At 43.5% G+C, this 14,015-nt stretch overlaps 1 protein-coding gene and 1 long non-coding RNA gene across 8 annotated transcripts in view; one reads left to right on the top strand and one right to left on the bottom strand.

Moving 5' to 3' along the window:
• LOC140384500 (uncharacterized) overlaps positions 1-4,518 on the bottom strand; it is an 89,525-nt gene extending 85,007 nt beyond the window's left edge. The window contains exon 1 of the long non-coding RNA XR_011933069.1: positions 4,383-4,518. This is a non-coding gene — a long non-coding RNA (uncharacterized lncRNA). The remainder of the gene's footprint in view (positions 1-4,382) is intronic.
• The window catches only part of LOC140384498 (paired box protein Pax-6), a 33,559-nt gene continuing 22,584 nt past the window's right edge, over positions 3,041-14,015 (top strand). For 2 of the 7 annotated variants that reach the window (XM_072466256.1, XM_072466257.1), the window contains exon 1: positions 11,406-11,532. The gene's annotated coding sequence lies outside the window, so the exon portion shown is untranslated. Of the gene's footprint in view, positions 3,210-5,039; positions 5,167-11,259; positions 11,533-13,056; positions 13,114-14,015 lie in introns of those variants that run through there. The other 5 variants (XM_072466253.1, XM_072466251.1, XM_072466254.1 and 2 more) reach the window with 5 other exon arrangements.

Here is a 14,015-nt window from a genome sequence, read left to right as displayed (position 1 = left end):
AACGAACATCTTTCAAGAGATGATTGGGAATGCTATAGAATCAATGACATTTAATTGTGTCGAAATACTCCACATTTGTCATGCAGTTTTGATGCTGCCATGTAAATTTCCACCCGACACAGCACACTGTTCATTGCACCCACCGGGACTGTGAAGTGTACAATGGGGTTCTGACTTGACAAATTTTATTCCCACCGTAAAGCGATTTCCAAGAATTGCATCGTTTATGGACCAAATATGTCAGAATATAATTGTTTATTTTATCGGGTAAAAGCGTTTTGTTTACTTTGTGACTCAGTATACTGTAAGGAACTTACTAAAACAATCACAGCAGCCAGCAATAGCTGGGCGGTTATTTGATATAAAGAACTTTTAATATATAAAGTAACGACAGGATTGACGCTGTAAATTCCACAGTCACCATATTTCTGCCATTTCGGTTTGGATAAAGGTCCTCATAGCATCTGAGGCAGCTAAAGATCAGGTCAGGCACGTAACTGCAGTCTCTCACTAATGTCATCTTAACTAAAAACTGACCCCGGCTGTATCTATTGCTTTCTTTCCAATTGCAATCACACACGTACATACAAAAAAAAAACAGATGAAACCGCCCCATGTTTGGAACACTGCATTAGCAATCAGTTAGCATCCGCTCCCTCTGACACCTATCCACTGTTACAACAAAAAATAAACTCATCAAATGCTCATGATGCAGGCCGTTTAAACAATCTTTGCGCTCTGGCGACGGGTCTGGCGGCACAGATTGGTTCACGGATGATCTCCTTTTGGAGAGTTGCGCGGCTGGAAGAGAGCAAAGTAACACCTGGCTCTGTTTTAGCTGCGCTCGCCTTTGCTGAGAGACAGATGAGGGGCCGCGGCGACCTTTCCAGCACTTCCTTGGAGAACCCTGGCCGGTTGCACGGTTTCAGAGCGCCCAACCCATAATAGCAACGGCTTGAATCATTAGCGAAACACCTTTTCCTGACAGTTCTATTTTTTTAAAACATCCGCTCACTTCCTGCCCATACCTGCCAACATATTGTTCCACAAAACCCCACAGTGGGTGCAAACACCATTGCTCCTGTTTCCTACCTAATATTATCAACACACACATTTATTTCAAACAACCATTGCCTCAGTTATACCGACTGAAAAAATGACAAGAGTATATCCTACCTTTAATTAAAAAACGTGGGCATGCGCGGACTTCTTATAGTTGAATTTAGAACAATGAACATTCTCGCCTCACTATAGCAGAACACTGCAATTGGTTATTTGACATATATATGTATTTTAAAAAATCAAGAACCGAATATGCTTTCACAATAAGTTGCCGAAATGGATCAGATTTGTGTTTTAGTCCTTCAACTTCCACAGTGAACCCCCGGCTCGCTGGGACAGTGCAACACGCGTGAGGATCATTTCCCTGGATTGTTTCATTATAAAAACTGTAAACGTGTGGCTCAGAATGGGTTGTGTGAGGGAAGATCCTACTAAATTATTTACTCTTCATAATGTGTGTAAATAATGGTCCATCGGAAATCCAGCAACACTGTAGCTGGCACTGTTCAAAGGAGCAAGGTAGTGTGCTAAATGTCCAAACAGGAATAATGGTCAAACTGCACGCGTACAAAAACCTTTGAGTATATAACTACCGATAGATCTGTGTATATGTGCAATTGTGTGCAGACACACTCTGGGCACATGGGACCCGAGTATATACACAAATGTCTGACTATACTGGTATACGTTCGAACTGAGAGACCTAAGAGACCTGAGAGACCTCCTTTAACAATTAATAAGGTCCAAATGCACACGTTTAACTGCAGTGAAGACATAGGATGAGAAAAGTGCAGCCGTTCCCATAGCCCGCTTTCCAGGCTTACACAGGAATAAAGGGGGGGGGGGACCATGACTTTATTCCCGCGCGTTACATTAGACGGGGAAATGTAGACCTTGATTTTATTTTTCTTGACAAGTATTTAAGGCATTTTCACAGACTGTGTGTTGCAGTGGTGTTCTTTTGAAAGATGAAGGGTCAGGTAGGACGGTTGGAGGGGTTGCACTTTCGATCTGTTTTCGCTGTGCTGAGGTTAGTTACCGTTTTAATTAAGGTATCCAGCCAGAAGCAGAAAGTTGATTTTTCTACCTGACTGAACCCATTCAATAAACAGAACCGAGAACCAATGGATCAATGTTTACTTTATTGGTGACTTCGGACTAAATCACGGAGAGACGGGGCCCCTTACTTGAGGTGAATGATAAATTATATCAAGCAATTATTAGTCCTGGCGAATGTTTTCCCACTTAATGTCAAGGCAGTGGGACTTAATTGCGTGAATAATTGTTATATGAGGTCTGGTGTCTATTACTTCACACCAGATGAACATCACTTTCTTTGCCCTGTTCTACATGTGTATCACAGACCATCCTCAGAAATATCAAGTGGGGCCAGATACTGAGAAAAGAATTATGTTGGAGAATTGCAGTAAAATGTAGAACTCTTACAGAATACAGGCAACATTCAATGCATGCAGCAATATCAGCACTGTATCATTTTGCAGAATTAGCTGTTCTCATCTCTATGATATATCAGATATAGACTTTGGAACATATTTGCATATTCATATATTTATATAATGACGACTAAATCCATTATGCTACCATCAACACCAATCTGAGTCAGAACTATGAAAACTTTATGGACTCATTACTTGCGATGTTGCTTTAGGATAAATGGCCATATAAGGCAAACAGGCGAGGGTCGCTCTTATTCTTAAAGGGGCATTGTAAGGTTGGCATCAAAGCAGATTCAACATTCACTGAGTGCTTCCGGCTTTTCTATCTTTCACAACACGGCGTTTCTTTAACGCGGGGAGGCTGGGGGTTTTGGGGGAGGGACATTTCTAAACATAAGGAAATGTTCACTGGAGAGGAGAGCGGCGCTAGGCCCGGCGTTAAGTGCAGCCCTTGTGTTTGCACAGGGTGGCGTTGCGTCACGCAGGCTGCTGGTCCAATCAGCGGCGAGCTGACATTGCTATTAAGGGGGAAAGTTTGTGTTTGAAGGAAAAGCCGTCCCATCGTCCCGGTGACATTTAAACTCTGAGCGGAGAGCCCCAATGTGAAAAATAAGGCGAGCAAAAACCTCCCACCGTTCTTTGAGCCACCGGACTGGGAGAGCACAATAAAGGCGTTGCGGCTTGATTGAGGTACTGTAGTCCCTGCTTGGTCTTTACCGCTGTTATGGCATCTTTAGCAGCACCTTCTCTGTCTGTTTACTTGGTGTGTGCACCACTTACCCGCTGACGTTCTGTCAGCTTTGATAGCCAGGCTATGTATATTTCTCCTCGTATCTGTATTTTCCTTTCCTTCGACCCACCCCCCCCCCCCCCGCCCCACCATTATTTTTTGTTTGTTTTTGTTTTCTTTTACATTTTCGGTGGCTTCTCTATGTTTCTGACATAACTTCCCTTTTCAGAGAATCTACCTTTTTGAGGTCGCTTCTTCCAATTCTTCCAACTCTCCCGACGGGCAGCGTGCCAATTGGAACTATATAGAAATAAGGCGCATTTAATTTCAATTGGACTGCTACAGGAAGTCGCGACTGTTGATTTTTGTTGTGTGGTGGCTTGGGTGGGGGGGGGGGGGGGGGCGGTCTGTGGGATTTCAGTAAAGTTGCTCTCAATATCTGGGTAACAGGTGGTGCGGGAAAAGACCAAACCTCCCAGTTGTCAGCTGTCTATCTGGGGGTAGGGGGAATATCTGTTGGTAATTTTGCATTCGTCCTCAACCCCGTCACATTCCTCTGTGAAGTGTTTCTGAGGGTGAGAGGGAGGTGTGTGGGGCGGGTATCTCTTGTCTTTGGAAGTTTCCTTGCATTCAGGCTGACCTCTGTACAAAAAAAATACGTGTCAAGCCTCAAGAATGCGCTCCACGCAGTCTTGCAGCAGTTTTAAAGCAGGAACGTGTTTGATTCCTGCTCGCCGTTTGAACGGGGTCTAATTAATGCTATTCATCGAGGTAAAGTTTCATATTACACCCAATCCCTTGTCACACCCTTGTGCATGTCAGGGGGCTGCATAAATCGGGGCGATTTTAGGGGAAGCTTAATCACTAAATTTACTCGTGGATAGGGTTGTGCCACGCCATGAATGCAAAACAAAAAATGAAATTCACAAGAAACTTGTACGAAGGTAACATTTCTGCAGAAATGCTCAGCGAGGATAGCTCCATTTTCACTAATCGGGATGTATTGCACTCTAGACTGCAACCCAGAGCTACCTGTTTAGGAATCAAGGTTAGAATTTAGTAACCCTTTTTAAGAATCTTATTGAAAATATGCTTTTTTTTCCCGATTTGAGTAAAAACACAGCCCAACTCACCTGAAGTGGTTCCAGTCTGTTTGTGGTGTGAATTCCATTTTCCCCCTCCCCGTCTAAGCATCAGGAATCATTCAGTGGGATTGTTCTGGTTACGGTTTGAGCTGGGGGATTAGGTGAAGGTGTTACTGTACACAGCTCTCACCGGTAGTGGACCATACCTCAGTAATAAATCAAGCGCCTTGCAATACAGACCCTCCTCCCTAATTAGAGATGTTTATCAGAGTTACTGTTTATCCAGCTGTCATGTCGAAATAGGCCTATAACACAATTGCCCTCACTAGAAACCCTTTGCCCAACGCAGGGCAGTATACATTTAAACCCACTTTAGGTTACCTTAAAAATGTTTTTAAACCGATTCTCTAATTGACCTTTTGAGCCAACTCCTGATCCAGCAGCATCCTTGAGGAGTTACCAAAACCCACCTATCCTCCACGTGTGCTAAGATTAAAAGATTGATTAAACGGTGGATGGTTTTCCGCTCAGAGGTGCGTTATCTAGTTTCTGCTCTTAATGTTTCTGTCGGCGAGTATGAGTGACACTAGAATATTAACCAGTAAGGAGATACAGCAAAGACTCTCCCAGAGTGCAGAAGGGGAATGAGAGATATTTATCTCAGTTTGCGTCGGTGTGATAGCTCAAAATGCATTTTGTGTTCAGTACACAGAGAGGCAGAAAGTATCCGCAAGGCACGGACGCTGGGATAAGTTGTCAGAAATCGTGCATCTCCACACTCTATCGACTGGACTAGACAAGAGGACTTTAAGTATTCTGTGGATTGTGAAAGGTACTTGGTAGTTTGGTTCGTTAATACAAGGAGACGAGGTCCGTTTCTGCACGAAGAGGAGAATGTGCCTGTGTGAGTGTGTGCGTGTGTGTGGTTTTTTTTTGTGGGGGGGAGGTTTAAAACATTAATTTACCAACTTATTAGCTCTTCTGAAACCGAATATCTTCGCCACGGCCTTGAGAGAGCAAGTACTCTAAACCAAGCGACTTTACAATGTCCACCAATGATACAGAATCCGAGAGAGACGTAAACTGTGATTGTAATAAGACCTGTTCAAACGGATTGCACAGATGGTTTAATATGCTTTTCGACAAGGTAATTTTCGGGGTTTTGTATAGCATCTATGAGCTGACACAACCTCTGCCATTATGCCTGTACAAATAAACGAAGCATGTTTTATAATAATTGCTTTAATTGGGTGGTTTTTGCACATTATTTTCCAGACAGCAAGTGTTTTAATCGTACTGTACTGCACCAACCTGTGTTAACGGTAACGATTAATTTCATTAAACCGCAGGCAAGAGGTTCCTGGAGAAAAGCCATTGGTTCCTACCATCAAATTTACTTATTAATTTTTTTTTAAAAAGCAAAAACTAATCTCAGCTGCCACAATTAAACAAAGTTTAGTGGATTAAGTGTATAGAAAGAACAGGGGCCAGTGATTTGAATCAGGACGTACACATTATTTTAGACATTATTTTATGTTACTCGTGGACAATGTAAATGCAAATGTGTGCGATCGAATTTTGGGGTTGATTCTCCCGCTTGGGGAAGGGCAGGGTTAAAGCACGTTCTCATTCTTGGCAGAGGTCGAAGCAACGTTTTATTTTGCTTCTGATTAAAGAATGGAAAAAAGTTTCGAAACCCAGTATGGCCCCTCCGCAATAAAAAAATGCAACGCTCACATTATTTCATTGTATGCCCATATCATCACCGCAATATCAATCATTGCACCAAACATATTTCCATCAGACTGCTGCATTTTTTATTTGCGGGCTTGTGATCAAATACTTTTAATTTTGACATTTGTGGATGAAGTTTTATTTCTCTCTGCTTCCGGGTTTCCGTGATGGGTTTTACCGTTTTGTGCAGTGCACGATCACCTCCCTTCATGTCCCCCCTTTTCCCTCTTCACTTTGTATTCTAGGAGATGGAGGTTTGAACCCCTCCGCTCACAACAACATGAGGAACTTTTGACAAGTTCATTGACCTTTTCGTCCGCCGAATTTATTTATTTCGCAAATTTAAAAGTGTAATTCGACCCTCCTACTTAAATGCAAAATCATTCCAGCAATCGCCCTTCCTCCCTCTGTGAGTGTATGGCCGTGAAAAATAACAGAAAACTTGGGCACCAGATTCCCATTTATATTGTTCTTTAAACCTCCCTCCCCACCCCCGCCACCCACCCTGTGCTTTGCATATTATTCAATCCACACTCGAATCACACTGGTACCCATCCGCTCCATGTTTTATGCCATTTTGCAAAACGCAACCCGGCCGCAGCAGAAGCCCTGTGAAGTGCAAATTGAAAGACTCTCCTCAGAGCTCATTTTTTTCTCTCTCTCTATGAAAAGCTGGGGAAGAGTATGTTCCAATAAAAATGGCGTCACTCCGTTCCTCTTACCAAACTCAAAGAGGGAGGGAGCTTTTTGTTCCCTCATGAGGAGTGACTCCCACCCCCCACCACACCTCCCCAACCCCCACCCCCAACCCCCTTCTCCACCCCCCCCCCCACACACACACCACCACACCCTCCCTCTCCAAACCCCCACCTCCCCATCCCCTCACCCCACCACTCCCCTCTCTTCACCCCCCCCCCCCGCCCCCCCAGAGGAGAAGCTGACGATAAAGTTGAGCCTTTGATAACTTTTTCCTGTAAAGTACTTCAGAGGGTGAAGGTATTGAGAGACAGCAATATAACTATCCATCAGTCCAGGCTGCTTTGTGCGTGTATATAGAAATATTCATGCACAAAGTAGGTGTGCGATCGAGTCTTAAAGTTCGATGAGGAATTCTACACCCCGAACGATTATTGTAATCATAAATCTTGGCTGCTGTGCCTCCCCATTGGCTGCTGGTTTGTATTCCTAACCGCTTGGTAAATCAATGATAGCCAATGTGTCCCGGGCTCTATCTGGCGATGGTCTTTAATAAAAACCCTTTCTCTCCGAGCATGACGTCAGTTGAATTCAGTATTTCGCTTCCATCGCATGATTGCGTGTGTGTGTGTGTGTATGTGTGTTTAAAACTTCTTTTTTTGCGCGCGGGGCCCACAAAGAACACTTTGCCCCGGGGAGAAATAGCGACAAGATTAAGGTCTTCTGGCCCGTATTAGTGGGTGCTAATCCGAAATGCGCTAATTGAGCTTGCAACGCAAGAGAGGGAGAGAGAAAAAAACACCCACCATCGCCGCCTGCGGATTTATGAAGGCACCGATTTTACTTCAAAAACTTTGTTTGTTGTGAAGAGGCGCTTTATTTTCCACCCCCCCCCCAAAAAAAATCAACTACAGTTCAACCAGTTGCAAGAAGAATTAATCAGAAGAACCGAATATAATCGAGAACGCCCACACACACACACACACACACACAGAAAAAAGGTGGAGATTCATTTTAAATTGCCTTCTTTTTTTATATAAAAAGAAAGAGCGGCGGGGCGGATTCTCTCACCAATAATCAGACTCTGGGAATGCACAATTGTTTCCAGTTAATTTGAAAAGCTTTCTCGAAGCCACACCTTCCGCCTGCCAAAGAACAAGGAAACGGGTTTGTACATTTTTTTTTCAAATTGTGTTACGTTAATGTTGTCGCGGCTGTGGAGTTTCTGCTTGAAGTGCGGTGCGAAACTTACAAGAGTTTTTGTGTGTTTCTCTCCTGCCTCGGAATAAATTAGCCACTCGACAACTTTCTGTGCGCTGCAGTGGAGGCCTGCTCATTCCAGTCCCATCCGTATTCACGGTTAGCGAAGACATGGTTTCTGTTTGGAATTGTGAACGTTCATTTTAATGCAAAACCAGGGTTTGAAAAAAAAACTACTGCAGGTCCCCCAATCTAGTTGCAAACATTAATATATTCCCCTGAACCTATACTTTCCATCTTGTGCTTTAGTTGCTGTTGGTGGTTTAAAACCGCACTTTAGAAGGCAGTCAGTCGACTGCAGGATGTGTAACCCAAGTGGTGATTTAAAACAAAAATAAGTACTTCACGTGTGAGTGTGTGTGTGTTGTGTGTGTGAGTGTATGTGTGTGAGTGCGTGTGAGTTTGAGTGTGTGTAAGTGTGCGTGAGTGCATGTATGAGTGTGTAAATGAATGTGTGTGCGCGCGTGTGAGAATGTGTGTGTGAGAATGTATATGTTTGAGTGAGTGTGAGAACGTGTACGTATGAATGGGTGTGTGTGTGAGAATGTGTATGTGTAAGTGTGAGAATGTGTTTGTATGAGTGTGTGTGAAAATGCGAATGTGTATGTATGAGTGAGTGTGTGTGTGAGTGAGAAGGTGTATGTATGAGTGAGTGTGTGTGAGGTGAGTGTGAGAATGTGTATGTATGAATGTGGGTGAGTGTGAGAATATGTTTATGTGTGTGTGTGAGTGTGAGAATGTGTTTATGTGTGTGTGTGAGTGTGAGAACGTGTGTATGAGTGTGCGTGAGAGAGTGTGAGAATGTGTGTATGAGTGTGTGCGCGAGAGTGTGAGAATGTGTGTATGAGTGAATGTGTGTGTGAGAAAGTGTGAGAATGTGTGTGTGAGTGTGAGAATGTGCGAGTGTGAGAATGTGTGTGTGTGAGAATGTGTGTGCATGAGTGTGTGTGAGAGTGAGAATATGTGTATGAGTGTGTGTGCGAGTGTGAGAACGAGTGTGTGTGAGAGCGTGAGAATGTGTGTGTGAGTGTGAGAATGTGTGTGTGTGACTGTGTGTGAGCGAGAGTGTGAGAATGTGTGTGTATGAGTGAGTGTGTGTGAGTGTGCGAAAGTGTGTATATGAGTGAGTGTGTGTGAGGAACTCTAAGGCGAGCCATGTCTCTTCGCCATAAAAGAACGAGCGACACTCTCGATTTTAAGCAGTAAAGGCAACCCCCACCCACCATCATCTCTCTCTTTAGACTTCTGCTGCAACAGAGCCACGTTCCCAGGAAAACTCTGTACTCGGTCACAGCGTGACCTGTAACACCCCTTAAAAAAACATGCAATCCCTTTTTCATAATTCCACCGTCTCCCCCCTGCCGAATTAACCTTCTCCTCAAATATATAAAGATAGAGGTTCGGGGGAAGGTGGGAGGTGGTGTAATACCAGTGGAATCCGGGAATATTGACGTTATAGATGAAGGGAAAAGAGAGAAGTGAGTTGGATCGGCATGAAGAGAGTGGCAGCTCTCGCCAGGACTCGAGATGACAGTGCATGGCGGTCTGGCCAGCTCATTATCCAGCTCCTATTGAGGCGTCCTTTTCACTCTGATGCAAAGTATTTGGCAGAGTCGTTTGTCTCCGCATTGTACTTTAGTTAGGAATGCAATGGTTGTCAGTGCTCTTATTCACTTTCAAGATACTTTATTGATGAGCTCTGACTTTTAGCACTTTTCACATGTCAAGTGAAGTCAAGTGTATGCATCCACGACTTCATTTTATGCTTTGCGCGTTTCTGTGAACACCCCCCCAACCCACCCCACCCCCGCCGCCTTTTCTTCCCTTCTGGTTCTGTTCTCTCTCTCTCTCTCTCACACACACACACACACATACGTTCTATTCCAATGGGATAAATAATGGAGACACCCTGAGTCGAGACTGGTGCTACCTATGTAACTTCAAACCAGGCGCTGAGGGGTTGCTTTGGAGTTTACTGAGGTGTGCATTAATAGTTGTGCAATCAACAAATGTAGCTCTAGTGTGTGGTCAGCTGCGAGTTCATTTTCCTACTTTCCGTGTGATTTGCTGGCATCCAGTGCAATGGCACAGTCTATTGGAAATTATCAATTAAAATGAATGGAGCTCGCACTAAGCTGCTGTAAATCAGACGCACAGGCTCTGTTTGTGTGTGTGTGTGTAGGATGTGAAATGTGCTTTCCCTGCTCTCTCTCCCCCTCTCTCTCCAAAACGCCTGAGCATCTCCTTCAAAAAAAAAGTTGAGGTTTAACTTATTACTTCCACCAGGGAAAAAAAGCTAATAACAGACATCGGGGCAAACAAAGGGCGCGTGGGAGAGGTTTCTGAATGTTTTCTGAGCAGACACTTCAGACCGATTTACCAGAGCCTCGAATCCACAAAGTAAATGTGTATTTAATCGGCGCTGTCAATGGGAAGGGAGCTCTCCTCTTTATTTGGAACAACATTACCAGAGATAGGTCATTTGTGTTAATTCATCACCGGGCCGAATGTGTGCGCTTTTTTTTCCCCATGGAAGTTTTAAAAATGGAATATATATTCCCACGTGTCATAGCGTATTTAAAATGACTACAAAAGTCGTCTTAATGTGGAGATGAAAAAACATTTTAACTTAGGCTCATCCATCTAATATCTGTGATAATCAAAGCATGTGTTTCCTCACACTTTTAATCGTTTTGTTATCTTCCAGCTCTTACAGAACCTTCTGAAAGTCCTTAAAAAAGGTTCAATTCGTATACAATTGCCTTTCGAAATTTGGACGTCCTTTAGTATATGTGCATATACCCCACATGGTCACGCACATTACGCTGGTGTTGTTTGACCCAATCCTGTGATAAAGTTTATTTTTTGTGTGTACACTAAGTGTGTCTATCAAACCTTCCCAAGCCGGCACGGGAGGGCGAATGAGGCACCGAGGACTCTCCCTTGTGCGCCCGCTTGCCCGGCATGCTCGCTAACCCTTTTGCATAAGGAAATATTTATTTGTGTGCATTTGCATGCGATGCCTAAAACCGTGTGGAGTGATTAGTGGGTTTGAAAGAGTGCATTTCCCGCTCTGGCGAGGCGTAGGGAGGAAGCGTTTTGCTTGCGGATGATGACAAAGGTCACCCTCTGCTAATGGGCCAGTGAAGTGAAGTGGAGGCGAGGCGAACGCACCTCCTGAATTCAGACATACATTAATACAACTAGCACCATCAGCAATCAGCTAGGTGTGCTCTCTCTCTCTCTCCCCCTCTCGCCCTCCCTCTCTGTCTCTCCACTGTCTTTCTCCCCCTTTCTCTTGTCTCCCCATCTCCGCGTGCTTCAACAATCCCTCTCTTCAGTGACAGCAGATTTTATTGTCAATCTCTGTCTCCTTCGCAGGAATTTGCCCTGTCTCTCTCTCTCTAAGTGTGGAGAAACTATAATTCACTGACAAGTCTAAAAAGTCGCCCATCATATCCCACCTTAACTGTTTGCTGGACGTGTTGACACAGAATGCCCCATAAAGGTGAGTTTATTTGCTTTCCTTACATTGAATTTAGTGCATTTTGGGGCATCTTATTTAACATTTCTTAATCGCAAGGGAAATATAAGTTTCCTTTAGCTTCCATCTATGATTTATTATCTAACTCAGATTTAGTGGAACATGATTACAGATTTTAATGAGTTTTAAAAATCATTTGAGGGTTATTTTGCAATACTGCAATGAGCAGACGGATAATCGAAAAGGGGCACATATATAGATGGACAGTCCTTGGGAAACGCGGTGAAAATTCAGCCAATTGTCCGTCGCTGCATTAAAAGCCATTCGCTCGTCCTAACTTGTGGATTGTTTTTTTTTGTTCCCATCAAGCGGTTTAGTCTCTGTTTGACTTCTATTAATGGCCACAGATTAATTTTAATCGGATTCGGCGGCCATGCATCCCTTGACTTTAACATTCAAATAAATAATTTTCTCAACGATGCACCAGAGAATTTAGTAAAATCCCTTCATTTCCCCTCCAGGCAGATGTAACTGGCGTTCCTGGGAGGCGACGCGAAATGTGTTTGAGATGCTGCAATGTGGGCTTGTCTAATGTCATTTTTTCTGCGTGTTTCTAAGTAGTTGATGTTTATTAATGATAAGAAAGAGTAAAATAAGTCACTTTAGGCCAAAGCTTGCTGTTTGATGAAGATGCAATGACCCGATGATGCATCGTGTCAGTTTGAATTAAGCAATCAGCCGATTCATTAGTGCCGTTTGCACTGAGTGTTTCAAACTCATGGAACTCTGCACAAGCATTGGGCTTTTAAAAAATATCTAGCTATTAAAGCGCTTTAGCTCCTCGAGAACCAATGGACTCAACCAGTTAGCATCAAACTGCATGTGCCCATGTTAAAACATAAATTAATTGAAATGGGGGCTCCTTTCTCGGCTCGGCTTGCCAGTCCTTCGGTCAGTATATTCCCCTCCGCTTCAAACCAGACCCTTCTGTATTACAAACTTTGTTCGTTTTAATTTACAACCCCCCCACCCCCCCAACCACACACACACACATTAATGGACATTTAAAATGAGCATTAGCTGACGAGGCATCCCAGTTAGTGATATATATTTGTTGGGGGGGCGGCTAGGGGGGAACATTAATACGCGTTCGTCATGTAGAGCGAAAATGTTGTACCAAATTTCTCTTCAGCCGTAAAAGAATTAATAAGATATGTAACGTTTAAGAAGAGCTCCCTCTATATGATTGAAACTGCTCGGTGTTATAATAAATTATTGAGCGCTCGGCCGACCTGTTCAGCGTCTCACCTTTTATTATAAATACACCCTCGAAATTCTGCTCGTTCAAACAAAAACAAAATCAGAGCGGATTTCTCCCGAACTGTGGCTAGGAGTGTAGGAGTGTTCCAGTTACAGGCTGCTCGCATCTTTAACAGTTAGAAAGTAGGAAAGATCGGCTCAGGTAGGAAGGAGATGCCACGTCTGTTTAATGCACATAAGTTTGCTGCGTTTGTTTTTGTAGAAATCCCGAATGTGGAGTATAGAGGTGAAAAATAAAGTCTGGAAATGAGATATGGAAGAGCGGCGTTATTGTGAGATTCACGGGTGTGTTTATATATATATATGGGGAACTCAATACTCCATAACGTGTGGTCTCGGTCGGCGTTGAGCGCAGGCTGCGCCGAGCATTAGGGGACAGTTTGCTTCCAAATCGGCACTGACATAGAATAAGATTGCATCTGGTGTATTTGGCGTCTGTTGTTAGACATACATATTAATATTTGCATATGTATATATATACATATACCCTGAGCACATACATAAAGGGTGATACAGTATAGACTCCTAGATTGGGCCTTTCTGAAACAACTGCTTGTTCAGCACTTGCTTTCAACTCTAGAATGGTGGGGACAATAGTAAACAGTCGGCTTAACATTCTAGCCCTCAGATATACCAGGACGCTATTTGCACACACATATATATATAATATAAATATATATTTTTTAATAAGGCGTGTGAATGTGAACTTTTCACAGACTGGCACGTTGCTCTTTGCAATCCTAGTGACAAGGAAAACATTTCCGCTGCCGCCGAAAAGCCCACAGACAAAATAAAAACATTTTTAAAAAAATGTTTTTTTTGTTAATTGCAAACGTTGCCCTTTCTGAAAGCGAGAAAGCCCTTTGTGAAAGTGTGGCGGGCAGGGGTGGTTTGCGCTGGCTGCATTTAGGAGAAGTTAAAACGCCGGGCTTCTCCTGCTCGCTCATTTCTGTGGTAATCAGGTAGTCACCCTTGGCTGTTGTAAATATTTACGCAGGGAAGTCCGCATGCTGGGAGAAAGTGTTTGTTTGAAGTTTATTTTTTGTGCGCGGAGGAATAGATAACAAAGCTAGTCTATAAATTATTTTCCGGTGGTGTGTGATGAATAGAAAGAAGAGGGGAGGGGAGGGAGGAAAAGCGAGCGTCCAGGAATTTCGGCTGAGATGTAATAGTGGGACTGGGGGTGG

Source organism: Scyliorhinus torazame, chromosome 10, assembly GCF_047496885.1.
Source record: "Scyliorhinus torazame isolate Kashiwa2021f chromosome 10, sScyTor2.1, whole genome shotgun sequence".
Classification (NCBI taxonomy): Eukaryota; Metazoa; Chordata; class Chondrichthyes; order Carcharhiniformes; family Scyliorhinidae; genus Scyliorhinus; species Scyliorhinus torazame.
Note: the sequence above shows the minus strand (reverse complement) of the source record. Positions and strands in the feature narration are given on the sequence as shown.